We start from the raw sequence: 16,116 nt of genomic DNA, 5'->3' as shown, positions 1-16,116 counted from the left end.
AAATCCTATGTTTTGAAAAATATTTTCAAACAATGGTTATGCTTTGGGATTATTTGTTTTAGAAATATTATGTCAAAAGCAAATATACCAATAAACACAATTTTTATGTAAATACTATCTGTATTGTCAAACTGATTATTAAAATATACACTAATAAAATATTTAACATGGAAACACGAGAAGTTTAAATTATGAGTTTCATGGTTTATAAATTTCACTATTCTTGCATGAGATAGTAGTATTGCTTTACTTGGAAGTAGTACAGCAGAACAGCTAGGAGGGTAAGTGATGGTTGCATGTGGGATGTTGTTCACATATGTAGAATCTTGAGCATATCTGAATGATTTGAATACAGTAGAACGTTTATAAGGAAAACACAGACAATAAAGCACTACTTCATATTTATGTGTTAAATACTCACAAGACTTTTTAATATATAGAAGAATATGTTAGTGTTGTTGTTGTTATAGCTGTAAATATTACTATTGTGGCTAAAGATGTTAATTATTATTTTATAAAACATAAGAGTGACAAGTTTTAAATATTAGAGGTTTGAATTTCTTGAAATTTTATGTGCCACACAATTTTGAGAACAATCAAAAAACAATGATTCTATAAAGATATAATAAATACATAGTAGAGGAAGCAAGCTGATTTTAATATTCTTCTTTCAGCTGGGACTTAAGAAATATAGATGCTGAAAGGAGAATCTAAATCATGGACCAGGTATATTATATAAAAACTCTAATTTTTTCAAGTAAAGAATTGGTTTTAAAAATAATCACATATTGCATAGTTTCACTTATCGGTATTATCAAATGAAAAATTACTTTATTAATGTAAAGAAAATAATATGAACTATATAGAATGAGAAATTATGAAATCATCAGGCTTAAAAGCAAAAAAGTAGGTAGAATTAAATCTGATGAATGAAAACAAAGGGAAATTCCATTTCTTCAAATTAGCCCCACATTTAGTCCCTGTGTTACTCAATGTTTCATAACATACTGAGTTGTGGGTCACATAAAAGGATTACAATTTAATTTAAAGTGGCTGAAACAATCAGACAGATTTTCTTTTCTAAATGAGTTAGTTGTGCAGTAGATGAAAAAGCAGTTAGCATTTTAAAAACAGGTATGAGGAGTTGTCTCTTGAGATATACAGTGATTATTAATAAAGAAGTTGTGAAGATGGAGCCTGACTTCCAGCCAACTTGAAGATGTGAATTCTGTTATGTTCCAAGTGACACTAAGAGTACTTGAGAGGTAAGTTTCTAGCAGGAGTAGCTTCAGGATGACATAAAGGGAATAAAATATTATCTTTGCAGAGAAGATTGTTTTGGCTCTTACCAGAGAAATATGTAAGCTAAGGAATGACTTGCTGTTTGAAATACTGTAATCTGAAGAAAACTTGTTTGGTGAGTTGTTAAGGCATTTTTTTTTGAGCCCTTGCCTTGTCTGACATTCAAAGATTCCATTAGCTAAATGTGGTGGTGCACAGCTTTCATCTCAAACTTGGGGTGCGCAGACAGAAAGTCACTCTGGTGTACACAGCAAATTCCAGACCAGCCAGGGTTCCATAGCAACAGCTTGTCTCCAAACAACACCCACAAATGTCACCACTATCAACATGTGATGTTTTAATTTTCTTCAAGTGATTTGAATGATTCTTCTCGACTCTATGGCATATGATGACCATATAGTTATGGGGTTCTGTGAAAATCTAACACACAAGGACACACCAAATTTTCTTAACCATAGCAATTTTATTGATTTGAAAAAAAAAGAAAAAGAAAGAAAGAAAGAAAGAAAGAAAGAAAGAAAGACAAAAAACAGAACACATAGGTACCCTTTGCTTAGCTTTAAATGGCATTCAAGCCCCAACAAATGAGTTGCTGCCTTAAGATTGCAGTAACTACACCAAGCCTTATCCTTTAGTATATTCATTCCCATGATGTTTTTATCTATTTGCTTCAAATTAGACCATTCCCAAATTCTTAAACCCACTGTGGCCTCTTTGCTTATTCAGATGACAAACCCTGATTATGGCCATTGCTTAAAGCTGCTGTGTCTGAGAATTCCCCTCACAAATGTTGTTTTTCTTAGACCAGCTCATCTTTTCCAAATGCCAGCAACTTTCATCTTCACATTAGCCTCTGTGATTATGTATTACCTGACTTGATCACAGTAGTATAATTTTAAATGATGAAACGAATGTATGAATTCCTCAATCTACTTTGACAAGTGCCTAGTCTGTGCAGTGATATTTTTTCTGAAATTGTAGTATAATTTCATTATTATTATTTCTTTCCTTTTTTTAAACATTTCCATATACCCTCCTTGCTCTCTTTCAAACTAAGTCCCTGGTTTTCTAATTACATTTTGATTACATGTATATTCTTAAATATATAAAAACAAACTTTTCAGACTGTATAACATTTGTAAATATGTTTTCGTTGCTAATGACATTGATAATTTTTAAATATGAATACTCCAGGAGATCTGTAAGGAGATAGTAGACACAAAAGAAATCTCTCTCTCTCTCTCTCTCTCTCTCTCTCTCTCTCTCTCTCTCTCTCTTCCTCTCTCTTTTTCTCTCTCTCCTGGAAAGATGATTAAAGGGTGGGCTCAAATACTGAAAGCTCTATGACCCACACAGATATTTGTATGTTGATGATGGGAAGGCTTTGCTAAGACTCACTTCACTAAACACTGAGTGCTTATAATGAAGTAAATATCATGTCCAGGAAAATCTTCTTATATGTTCATGTAATTGATGATTAAAACTTTATTGAACACCTACAGTTGTAGGAGTTGTTCCTCTAACGTGTAAGATAAGGGAACTGATGAGGCATGTGTGTGCTTTCCAGTTGTATTTCTTCTCAAGGAATCCTCATACACAGCAAAAAACCATCATTTGCAAAGATAAATTGGAAACACTAGGCTTCCTGAAATATGCCATGATAAAACAGAGAATAAGAAGTTCAAAGTGATTTGTATTGACCATATCAAATTCTGTGTACAAAATGCCTTCCATGAGAGATGGATAACCAAATTTATCTTGCAACTCACAGAACACCAGCTAGAGCCAAAAGCGCAGATTACACTCAGGCAACATTGATTAATCAGGAACATAAACATGTACACTTGATTATCAAAAACAAATAAATGTCACCCCTAGTGTATAATGGGAAAAAATAGGATGAGGATTTTGTAATACTTCAGAGCATTTTTCTTTCTCATTTACTTAAAGTAAATCCAGATTGTGCCTGCAGGCTCTTTCTCTTTTTAGTAATAATTGCTCTCAAGCTTCTCTGGTGGATCTCTTATTCCATTATAACTTTAAAACTTAGAATTTCAGTGAGCTCCTTGTGTCGTGCTTTCCTGGTTACTTTACAAGACAAGGGCTCTGGGAGTGTAAGCACCTTAATAAAGCTCCATTGAAATGAGCTTCTGATTCATTCAAGAGAGATACACAAAGGAAGTAGCCATTTCATGTCTTACTTTCTCAGTCTTTATATCTTTATAGTTGAGAGTTTTTACCTCTGGCTCTCTGGCTCTCCCTTCCTCCTCGCTCCTCTCTCTCTCTCTCTCTCTCTCTCTCTCTCTCTCTCTCTCTCTCTCCTTTCTAGTAGACAGATGCTATTTCAAGAATGCTTACTCCCCAAACAAAGAAATTAACATTAGGCAAACTAATTGCACCAGCTTGCTTCTATTCCCCATTATCACTAGCACAGAGGCAAGGCTTTAGGCTCAGTACCATACTCTAAATGCTTGAGTGTTTGTTTATAACTAACACAGTGGAGACCACCTAACACTGGGAAATGACAGCTGGAAATCAGAACACACCAGAAGAAAAGATAGAGCAAGGCAACTCGCAATGTATGTTGTGACATGATGGTATGGGTCACTGTAAGCTCATGACAAATATCTGTAGGTGGGAAAGGAAGATAAAGAAAAGAAGACTCTTTTTTATTAGAACAGAGAGCTGTCAGGTGAGAGATAGATCTGGTAAGAGAGAGAGATGGGGGGAGCGGAGAAGGGGAGATGAAGGGGGAGGGGGAGAGGGAGGGGAGAGGGAGAGAATGGCTTTGTGTTTGTCTTTTGCCAAAGATTTATAAGAAGCATCAACTATATGCATTTTTATATAGTTACAAATTGTTTGGGAAATAAATTATCTAGATGTGGATTAATACACCTATAATCCCAGCACAGGGGTTGGAGTAGGACAGGAGAACTCAGACTTTAAGAACTACTGGGAAAATTTAGAGAGAACCAATCTCAATCCAAAGCAGAAACAATACCAAAGATTTAATTATAATATTGAAAATATCCAAGTATTCGCAACCTTAATGCAAATTTAACAATTACCTAAGTATTGTATGCTTCTTTTTGTTTTCTTCCCATGCGGCTGGAAGATATGTTCATCCATTGTCATGTATATTTGTTTTAAATAAACTGACATTGCAGAAAATATCTTCATTGGTTGTAAATAAATCTGTTTAGTAAACTGAATAGGCAGTAACGAGGTTTTTAAAACGTGGCTGTACTGGGGCTCTATCATGTTGAGCTTTGGGCTATTTGTAGCACAACACTGTTAGCTATGCCAGGAGCTATTATTCTGAATGCTATTGGTGTTTTCGCTCCCCTGTACAGTAAAGAGAAACTGCAGAAGATAAATGAGAAATAACTTTTAACTCCGGTTGTCTATGGCATTTGATCAATAACTAACACTCTTAAAGTAGAAAACTCAACTTTGTAAAGCAGACATTTTGACAAGATTGCAAGCTGTTTCTGAAACTATGTAGTTTCTGATACATTAGGGATACCATTAATACCAGCTGAAAGTTTACTACTCCAGAAAAAACCCTGAAGGATAACAGCAAAATTCTATATCTTACATTTCAGAGGGGGCTAGGTGAATGCCAGGAAGCCTATTAGTAGGTTATGATTCACACAGGCAGCTTTGGGTAACATCGTAGCTGTCTTTACTCATGTCAGACAGTACTGGCAGTGCGATTTAATTCACATTGCTAGTTGAGATTGAAAAGTTTATGTGACTTCAATAGTCATAGAATCAGCCCTAGATGAAATAAGAAATAGTGATAAAAATCATTTTATCCTAATGGTTTCTGTTGACCATCTTCAATGTTACTGTAATTGTATCTTATCCATTTAAACAAAATGTGAAGGTTAGTGCAATTTCAAATATATTTAACTAAAAAGCAAAAGATTTTATATTAGTCATTTATGTAACAGATTCCAAGAAGGCTAGGGATGTTAGAATATTGTTTTAGATGGCTCAGCAGTTAAGAGCATTTTTTTTTTAACCAAGAAATCCTGGATTCAGTTCACAGCATCTGTAGTTGAAATTGCATGTATGCAATTATACATTATCATATACCAAGTAAAACCTTTAATAAACTAAAATAATCACAGTTTGTAATGAAAACAATATCTGAGAGTTTTGTGGACAAGTATTAACAGCACACCTGAAAATAGAATAGTACTAAATGACCTCACTCATTAAGAACAACCTAAATACAACCGTATATTGCTTCTTATAGCAAACAGCTGGCTGGCTGTGGCACCTCACATTTCTGGATAATAGATATAGATGCTCTCTGGATTCTGTACATTTACTAAATGGACATGGTGATATTTTAAGGAGACTCTAATATTTTTGTTCCACTTTCCACTTAAACAACTCAGTGGAGTACACACTAAGTCTCATCCTGAGTGAATATTGCATTTCCTTCTCCTTAGTGGCTTTTGACCTGTATACTCGTGGGCTTTTGTCTTACTTAGGTCTTCACATCAAACTCCTCTGTGGTTTAAAGGCAGCACAGTGAAGGAAGTACTGTGCTGCAACAATGTAGCTAATATTGTCATGACACTAATAACAATATTTCTGCTGGAAAATACTTATTTACAATTCCATCATTTTTTCCTCAATCCCTTCTACATGACTACTAGTGTGGCATTCTATTTGAGTAACATTCAATAATGCCACATTAGTATATCCAAAATATAGTTATTTTTCATGACCTCTTCTTATATGTACCTTTCCGTATCATTCTGCATAACAGTAAAGGTTTCATTATCTACCCAATTAAGGAAGCTGTAAATTCCCTACCAGTCTTATATATCAGTGTACACTCACATGTGTGTGTGTAGGGGGGTGAGGTTAACAGAAAATCATTAACAATATAAGTTTCAACACTGTAAGAACTAAGTAAAATAAAGGCGTAGACTACTGGATATGGCTTGAAAACAAAGATTGACAGGCAAGTTGAAAATGGAATGCATGGATAGGCCACTTTCTTAAAGAAAAAAATTGTCCAATATTAGTGTTTACCAAAGTTTAGTTACCATAAATTTTAAAAAGGAGGTATACACAATAAGAGAGTCCATGAAAACTGAAAAGTGGAGTGAATGCTGATGAACTTTATAACCAAAGCCTCATCCTCAGAGGCCTTCAAGAGTCTGACATATTCAGAGGCAGATGCTCACAACTAGCCATTCAACTGATCATGAGGTTCTCAATGGAGGAGTTAGAGTGAGGACTGAAAGAGCTGAAAGGGTTTGTGGCACCATGAGGAGAGCAACAATACCAACCAACTACAGCTCCCAGGGTCCTAACCACCAGCCTGGGAGCACTTATGGAGGGATCCAGGGCTTCAGCTGAATATGTAAGAGTGGAGGGCCCTCCCGGGCACAGGTGGAAGAAAAGATCCTTGACCTCATGAAGGCTGGATGCCCCAGGGGGTGGGAATTTTGAGGGTGGGGAAGTGGGAGTGAAGGGGGGTAGGTGGGGGTTACATCCACGGAGAAGAAGGAGGAGGGGTAAGGGGATGAGGGGTTCCCGGGTGGGTGGGGGATGGGGTAAAGGGATAACATATGAAATGTAAATAAAATATCCAATAAAAAAAAAAGAAGTGAAAATAGTAGCGACATGGAATTGGTACATACAGTTTCATAGATTTTTTTGGGTGTGTGTCTGCGTGCGAGCGCTGATACAAAGCATTGGTAGCAGAAGAGAAGTAAAAACAAATCTGATCATACTGAGAACCCTGGTCATGCTTATGACCTATAAGATCTTACAATTGATAAGGCTAGAGAGAGGAAGACTTTATTGAATATAGCTGAGGAAGTTTGTTAATTTTTGTTTGCTTGTTTGAGACAGGGTCTTATTATTTATCCTAGTCTAGCCTCAAATGCCCTACAGTTCTCCTGCATTTGGCTCTCAAATTCTAGGATTACAAATGTGTGTCACGACTGGAAAATTGATGTACTTCAATAATACCTATCGATAGTTTCTACATTTCAACTGAAATGCATTTGCACTGTTGTTGACGAAACATCAATAGCTTAGGAGCTGAGCACATTGGCTCCTTGTGGTACCAGGAACGCAGTGTAATTGATTTCTAAGCTGGCACATTTTACTTGCTTCCCACTTATTTCTAGAAGGCAGTAAGTACACAGTGACTCATATCAATTGTAGTTTTAAACACATTAAGGAAAGTGATGTCATATCTTTCAACATGATCCAGCATTTCTTGTCTAAGAAACAGCAGATAGGTACTTAAAAACAATCATCTGTCAATATAACCTGCTTATATGTCTATGATTCTGATTTTTTTCTTTTTTCCCATTAGCATAAAGCAACTGTATTTTAGTGAAATAAACTTTTCAGGATTAATTTTTTACCCATGCATAGGTATAAACGTTAATCTTCTGAGAATGATATACTGTAGATTATGTTTGAACGGTGATTTAGGTGCTATACTTTTCTCTTAATTGCTTTACGCACAATCATTTTAGAATGGCTTAAACCATTTCCAACAAATTATTGCACAACATATTTCTTAAAAACTTATTCATGAAACATGCAAAACCTCTATTAACTTAGCTTAATAAATATTAATGAAGCCAAATTACTTCTATCAAAATGAATGTGTTCATGCATATGTCATTGTATTTTTCTTGGTAGTTCAAGTATATAGATACTCAAATATATAGCTTAAATATAAAGGTATAATACAGATTATTTGAATAAGACCTCTTTTAAAGCTTCAAAGCAGATGCCTTTTGAGAGTTTTGCTTCGTATCTCATTGATTTTCTTTGTTATTTCTTAGAACATTTTTAGCCTGTGTTACAGCCTTCTATTTAAAACTATAAATTGTTTTCCTAGACCAGTTTTGGCATGGTAAAGATTTTAGTTTGATTCGTTTGAATCTTCATATGAAAAACTGCCTTAAAATTGTTAGCTAATATCGAATGGAGGCTGCAACATTACTAGACAATACATTTGAGAGTGCTTATTGCCGACTTAATATTCCTTCTCTGTACATCTCATCAATATCTACAGATGACCAGGCATAGCTTGAGTTATCTCTCCTAATTAATGAGTTTCCCATCTGTATAATCAACCAACTATGGTAGAAGAGCTTGAGGTTTTCAGTATTTCAACATTTTATATCCCATGAACCAGTGAAAACCTTGAAAAAGTTATCAGTCCCGAAAGAACATAGCGTCACAACATTGATATTACATTTACATTGTATTAATTTTATAAGGAAACTAAAGGTCATTCTAAATATATAAGATTTGGTAGAGTTATTACTTCAAATAAAATCAATTTCTAAGATATAATTCTTCCTCTAGGTATTCTGTTATCTGCAAGGTGTACTAGGACCAATATCATGCGTTCTGGGAGACAGCTATAAAATTATCTGTGCAACAAATAGCTATTCAATATTAAATGCTCAGACAACATGCATACAGTCACATTACATAGACTGAACATATTGTATTTATGTATTTATGAGTATATATGAGTTTGCACATACATACATTATATATATATAAAATTAATTACATATATACATATATACACATATATATATACATATATATATATATATATATGTATATATATATATTTACAAATATATATGTAATTAATGAAAAAAGCCAGGGATTTGAAAGGGAGGCCAGAGGGCAACATGAGAGGGTTTGGTTGGGAAAAGGAAAGAATCATATGATTTTATATTATACTCCAAAAATAATAAAATAATCCTTATTTAAAAATTCAATATATTAGCTTAGTCTTGGAAAGAACTGAATCAAAGGTTCAAATATCTAAATAAATAATGTTTTTTGTCTTCTTTTGTTTTAGGTGAATATAGATCTAATGTGGATCTCCAAAGCCTTAACATTGCAGGCAAGTGTTATATATTATGGTGTTATAGCCTCTATCCTATATTGTTAAGGCCTTACCACATTTATATATGAGGAAATCGTCCTGATGAGAATTAAACATTGCTTCTTTTTGATTAAAGACACAATTGTTCTTGATTAAGACTAATTGTATCATTTTTAGCATCTTATTCATGTCATATAAATATAAAAAAGTATGTTACAAAAACACAAACACATAAATACACACACACACGCACACACACACACTAGTTCTGGAATCTTGAGGATACACTAGATTTGAAAAGCTCCAAAGAAGCTTCAACAGTTACAAGAATTAGTCATGTAACAAAAGAAACAGTTCTGAACTTCCAGGAATACTTAATCAAAAAGAAAAGACACTGTGTTTTATAAGAGAGTACTTTTGAGTAGAAACATCTTCCTCCTACTATGAAGGCATAAAATACTTCTCACATATTAAGTAGCTCCAAAATAGCATGAAATTCACACTGTGCATAAATCTGTACTTTCAACATGTATTTGTGGAATTAACTTTACTCTGAACCAAAATACATGAATCATGTCATCACAAGTAATTGGATTTAGAATTACCTGAGTGTTTCTTTATCCACCTTACTAATAATTGATACTAGCTGACAGATACCATGCAGAGCTATCAGTCTGCTCATATAGCTTCAATATATACTTTGAAATTGCCCTACATCCATAGCTATAAAATAACAGTATTGAGTTGAATAATCTGATAAAATGGCAGGAGATGCTCAAAATTATTGCAAGCTTGGTATGAGAACAAATGAATAGGTGATGTACAATGTGGAATGAATGCACAATCTTCTGATAGGTATTTTATAGAAAGATTAAGAGATTTAGCAAAATGAAAGAAGCGAATACATTTTAAAATCTAAATTTTAAGCATATAAATATACTCACTAGAAACAGCTGTTGCACACAATATTGTCATAGCTTTAATATAGGTCCTGATGGTAGCATTGTTATCACTAATGAGGTTGTTAAGTAGAATTTCTGTCATGTTCAGACTAGTGGAATGTACACTAATATAACTTTGGCAAATGATAACTGATATTACCTATTTCAAAGAAGCCAAGTACCAGTGCTCAAAAGTCTTCAAAGATTGTAGTTTGCTGCAAAATTACATAGTAGCTAATGTTGCATCCTTAGGAATTTGTTCCCTAGAAACAAAGTAAATGTACATCCAATTACTACATTAATCAACTTGGTTTCTGAAAATGTAATACATAAAAAAATGAATGATGAAAAAACAGAGATAATGTACTATCAAAAATATGAAAATCTTGTTAGATTGTCTCAAAATTTAGAATTTGTATGGCAGTGATAGCCAGTTAATCCAAAAACCTTTTCATTATATTTCACTTAAGTTCATAGATACCTTAAGGAAAAAAAGTAAGAACAAATTAGCTTCCTTTCTTAAAGGCATTAATCACATTCATAAGGTTCCCAAAACAGGATATAACTGAGCTTAGTGTCTGGAACATATCTTTCTGACTGATATCTTTGAAGTAGAGAGGGCCAAAATACGGATAAGAAATGAACACTTGGTGCCTAGAAATATAGTGGATGTTAGGATAAAATAAGAACACAATTTCTGCAGTATGACACCCATCACTGTCCATCCTCATGGATCTTATAGGATCTTAGGGGACTAAATATGTGTACAGTAACACATAGTTAGCAGCCAATCATTTTTAATTTGGTTGTATACAAGTTTAGAGTTAAAAATTATATATGGAAGCAAAAATTAACTTAAAGCATGTAAATACAGAGCAGGAGAGATCTTAAATGGGTTTTTATAAATAACATCCTGGAACAAAACATATCAAGCATATTTTCATGATGTAATGTATGTCACCATTACAACAAATTTATTTATTTATCTATTTATTTATTTATATTTTTATTTATTTATATTTTATTTATTTATAATTTTATTTATTTATTTAAATTTTTATTTTTTATTTATTTATATTTTTCGAGACATTGTTTCTCTGTATAGTCCTGGCTGTCCTGATACTCTGTAGATCAGGCTGGCTTTGAACTCAGACATCCACTTTCCTCTGCCTCCCAAGTGCTGGGATTAAAGGCATGCACCACCACTGCCTGGCACAAAAAACTTATTATATTGTTCTGTATTTTGTGGAGGAAAAAAAAACATAATTTCAGCAAAACAGTATGGAAAGCATTTAATAATCTTATCCTCCAAAGCCACAAAAATAATGAAAACTTATTCTCTAAACTCTACAGTCTCAAATCTTCTGAATTTATGTTATTTAAAACAGGATGACTATTACCTCAAGAATGAGATTTCATTCAACTGTCTGCTTGAGGGTTCCCACACAGTATATTAGTACTTGCATCCTAAAGACAGGTGAGGAGTCCATATTTTGACAGGGGAAGTTGAATGGATTTGAGGATGCTCGTATGCAATAAGGAAGAAAACTAAATGCTTAGGTTATACCCTATCTGTTTGCATAATTCTTAAATCCTCTCAGGAAATTATAATGAAAAATTCTACCTACATCAGACTAAAACTGTCACTGGAATCTGACTGGAAATCAAGAGATCAGTATAAGGCAAAGGTGGAATGAATTTATGTATTAACCTAGAGAAGGGAGATACTAAATCATAGTGCTATGATAGTGCAACAACTAATATTGATATAACTGCTTACAGAATTGTTTTAAACTTATATGTAAATGACATCATTTTAAAAAAGTATGAGTTTGTTTTTACAAGCAGAATATCTTTCTTACTTGGATGCAGCTAACAGACTATGCATTGTGCATGAGGCCTCACTTTACATCTATAATAATCTCTCCATATGTTTGTAATTATTTCAACTCTGGGAAAACTCCTCTAAGGTCGGTTTGATGTGTGTATTATACAACAGCAAAAGTGCATACTTTCAGACTTGTTCTAAAGTACCTGTGTTTGGAGGAAATATTGTAAACAAATGCCTTTGAAGGCTGGTCAGTCTTGTTTATCCCAGTGCTTATTTTAAAAGAGCATCAATAATTTCTCCTGGAGGAAGGAGAAAGTAGAGAAAGTCATTCTTCCAGTTCCACATATTCCAAGACCTATATCAGGTCACTATAATTACACAAACAGGTTTGCTACCTTACAGATCTCTCTATCAGTTCATGGTTACATATGTTTAATGCAGGTTCTTTTACAAAAGATATCTTTCAATAACTTCCTTCCTTTCTTTTTTTTGACATGTATCAATTCTATGTAATACTGTATATCATTCTGACATTGCAACAGATTTACACAGTGTACTATACTTTTCTTTGAGTTTTCCCATTTGTTATGATTACTGTTTGCCCTGAATCACTCACTTTTGTGATATATTTATTTAGGCAAAACTCACACAGTGATCTGTTTACTATTTTCTTGAATATATATATATATATATATACATATATATATATATATACATATATATATATATATGTATATATATATATATGCATATATATAATCTATGCTAAAAATCTACCATACTCTCCCACACTCTCCAGCAATCATTGTTTAAATATTTTAAATTATTTTCCCTATTCATTTGCATTAGTTACATGAATCAAATTGAAGTTACAATGTAGCAAGTCTGTGAGAACTTAAAAGTCTCCCTGAAAACTGTTAGGGCAGTGCCACACACCCTATGCATCTAATACACTATTTAATTGAATGCAGTGATTAGTGGCTATCAAAGCATGTAAATGTTAAGTGTTTTATGACTAAACCGTAAATTTTATAGCTACTTAAATGGATTGGGTCAATGATGTTAGAAATAAATCCATCATATTGGATGTAACTGGGAGAAAAATATGTCTTAAAACAAAATCCATGCTTGTTAGAGCTTTACTAATTCTGTATTATTGGCAGATTTTTATTTATATTCCTTACAAAATGAATTATATTCATAAATTGAAAGCTGAAGGAAATTTGATATCATTTCTTTTTGCTTACCAAAATAGAGTCTAAATAAATAAAAAAATAGAATACAATTTTTTGAGTGTAAAATTATAAAATATGGGATGTTGTGATCTCTGTTGCCTTTTCAATCTTGAAGAAAAGAAATTAATTAAAAATTGAGCAATCACAAATTATAGAAACAATAAATAGTAGATTCAATGATTAAAATATTCTAACATGAAGAATTTTTGTTTTCCATTATTTTAAAGACATATAATTTTTTCCTCTCATTAATATTCATACTTTCCTGATAGATATTTATGATTGTTGTATGAGATAAACTATCTGTCGTGGATGAGATAACCAGAATATAACCATAATATTATGAATCATTATTATAAGTACTGTGAACCCATTCATCTAATAAAAATAATAGTCAATTCAAAGGAAGTATGTGACATTTTCCAAAAGGAATAATAAATTATTGAAATGGCATTTTAAATATTTTATGAGAAAGAAAATAATTGATATTTATTGGTCAATGATGTGAGAAGCCATGTATGTCACATTCAAATGTCTGAGATAATAAAGGTAGAAATATACAGCCATGCCTATGAATGTAACAAAATAAGATTTGCACCATGGAAAAATTCTCATGGACTCTGTTAAGAAAGCCAGAGGAGGAAAATAAATCAGGAAGACAATGATAGAGGCTTTTGATGAAATTCAGTAGGTTGATGACGTAGGGAAGGACAGCGGTCAAAGAATATACTACAAGGTAAAGTTTATAGTAAGCCTATGCATTGCTTCAAAATGGAAGCATATGCTGGAATTAAATTATCATTGACTCTTAACTAACACTATAGAAAAGTAATAGAATTAGTTGTCATTTATTTTTATTCTCACTCTTTTTTATTGGAATGTTTTCTTCAATTTGCTCATACAGAGTCAAATGTGTCTTCCCTTTAGAATAGAGACTTAAGTATTCTGGTTCATTGAATTTTGTAGTCACTGTTCAGTATTGATGAAAAAAACATTTATACTGGACATGCTTGACACTGAAAGACATAAATTGCGTGAGATTTTTGATGAAAAAAGTTATCAAGAGTACTCAAGAGACTTGAGAATGATGGGTTAGTGAAAGGAATACTGAGAGTATCTAATTTTACGGGCCAGGGCGAAAAGAAATAGTTATCAGTTTCTACGTTAATTTTCTTTTGCAGGACATGTTTGATATTTTGCTGGAAAGCCAAATTTATTAATATATAAGCAACTGTATTCTTTGACAAATGAATAGGTTCCTTTCTGCTAGTCAATATAAAGGTATTAGAACTTATATTTTCAATAACTCATCTTGCTAGGCATTCTAATTTATTGTGAGTCTGAGCCAGGCCATGTACAATTGTTGGGTATTTAACAAACTTTCTTAGACCGCCAGAGCAACAGCACCAAGTAGTTTACTTAGAAGTGTTTTCAAAAGAATCAACCCACAAAAAGCTGGTTGCTTTATAGGAGTGGCTATTTTAGAAAAGCATGTTCTATCCAACAGAAACAGTTGGTGTTCTATAATCTGGGAAACACTTAATGCTCCTGAAAGGATAAATTGCTTATTTTAAATGAGAATTTTTCTGCATTTTCACTTGAGGTTTTATGAATTCGATGTTTTGATTAGGGATACATTTTTGTATTTGTCTGCCCATCAGTTTAAGGCAGACTGCTTTAGTAATTGTTAAAATCTACATTTGCGGATCCAGGCAAGATGACTGGCCTTCATATTTTCAAGCTTGCATCTCTGTGGTTAATTCTGTATCTGAGCAAAGCAGAGGTTGTTTGTTGAGGCTTACTGCATTATCTTTGTAAAGTCAAGGTTTCTCTTAGCATTTCACATGAAACAAGAAGAGAAATAGTCACACTATTCTGGGGAGTTTTGAGTTGCAGCTTAGGTGGGCTTGTCTTAGTGTCATTTTCTGTTGGACTGACTATTGGATATATCAGGAATTGTATCAGGAATAAGGATAAGGAAAGGAGATAGTATTTTATTTGATTTTCATAAGTGACCTTGAGATAAATTTCAGTTGAATGAGTAACTAGAATGAGTGTTCTGTAACAAAGATGGCCAAGAAAAGATCTCTCATGTAGGTTTCATGTAGGAAATTCAGTTCCTTTCAGTTAAGGAATTATGATGACTGTTTCCCAGATGAACAAAGGTCTACTTAGAGGAAAATATCTATATTTGTCTTAATTCATGGAGAATCATCCAACTTTAAATTTCCTGGAACAACTTTAAACTGCCTACCTCAACCAAGGAACAAAATAACCAACTCCCAGCCACAAATATCTCTGTAAGGTAGGTCTTGTAAATACTAAACAACCTTTAGTTCTGTTTCTGAAATGTCAGAATTCTCCTAGATCTAGTTTACAAACTGTTGAATAACAGCAAAAATATTTACTCTGTTAATAGAGGACTCAAAACAGATTTGTAAAAGACAGGAATGGTTAAAAAGATTTCTCAGTCCTTGCACAACCTAACACTTAATATTCTAGAAACAACATTTTTTAATCTATGTGGCATAAAAAGAGGGAATCACCATAAATGTATTGTCCCAATGGTTAAATCTAGAACCAAGAACATTACCATATATATCACCAAAATTGGATGAGACTAGTAAGATGTGGCCTTGAAAGGATTAATAGTAACTATTCTACTTATGAAAGAAGCTAATGAAATAATTGCAAGTCAGTATCTGAATGTCCAAATAGACCACCAAATAAGGGCAATCTTAGAAACCATGAGGAATTTTTGGATGTCAGGAACACATTACCTATTTTCCATAACATTCTCCTAAACACACTCAACTCTGGTCTGTAAAAGATGTAAAATTTGCTAGTGTTAACAGAGACCTATAAGTTTGAGTTGATACATTTTTTTTTACCCAAGCAAAA

This window comes from Grammomys surdaster, unplaced genomic scaffold (assembly GCF_004785775.1).
Source record: "Grammomys surdaster isolate TR1022 unplaced genomic scaffold, NIH_TR_1.0 422, whole genome shotgun sequence".
NCBI lineage: Eukaryota > Metazoa > Chordata > Mammalia > Rodentia > Muridae > Grammomys > Grammomys surdaster.
This window is presented reverse-complemented; position numbering follows the sequence as displayed.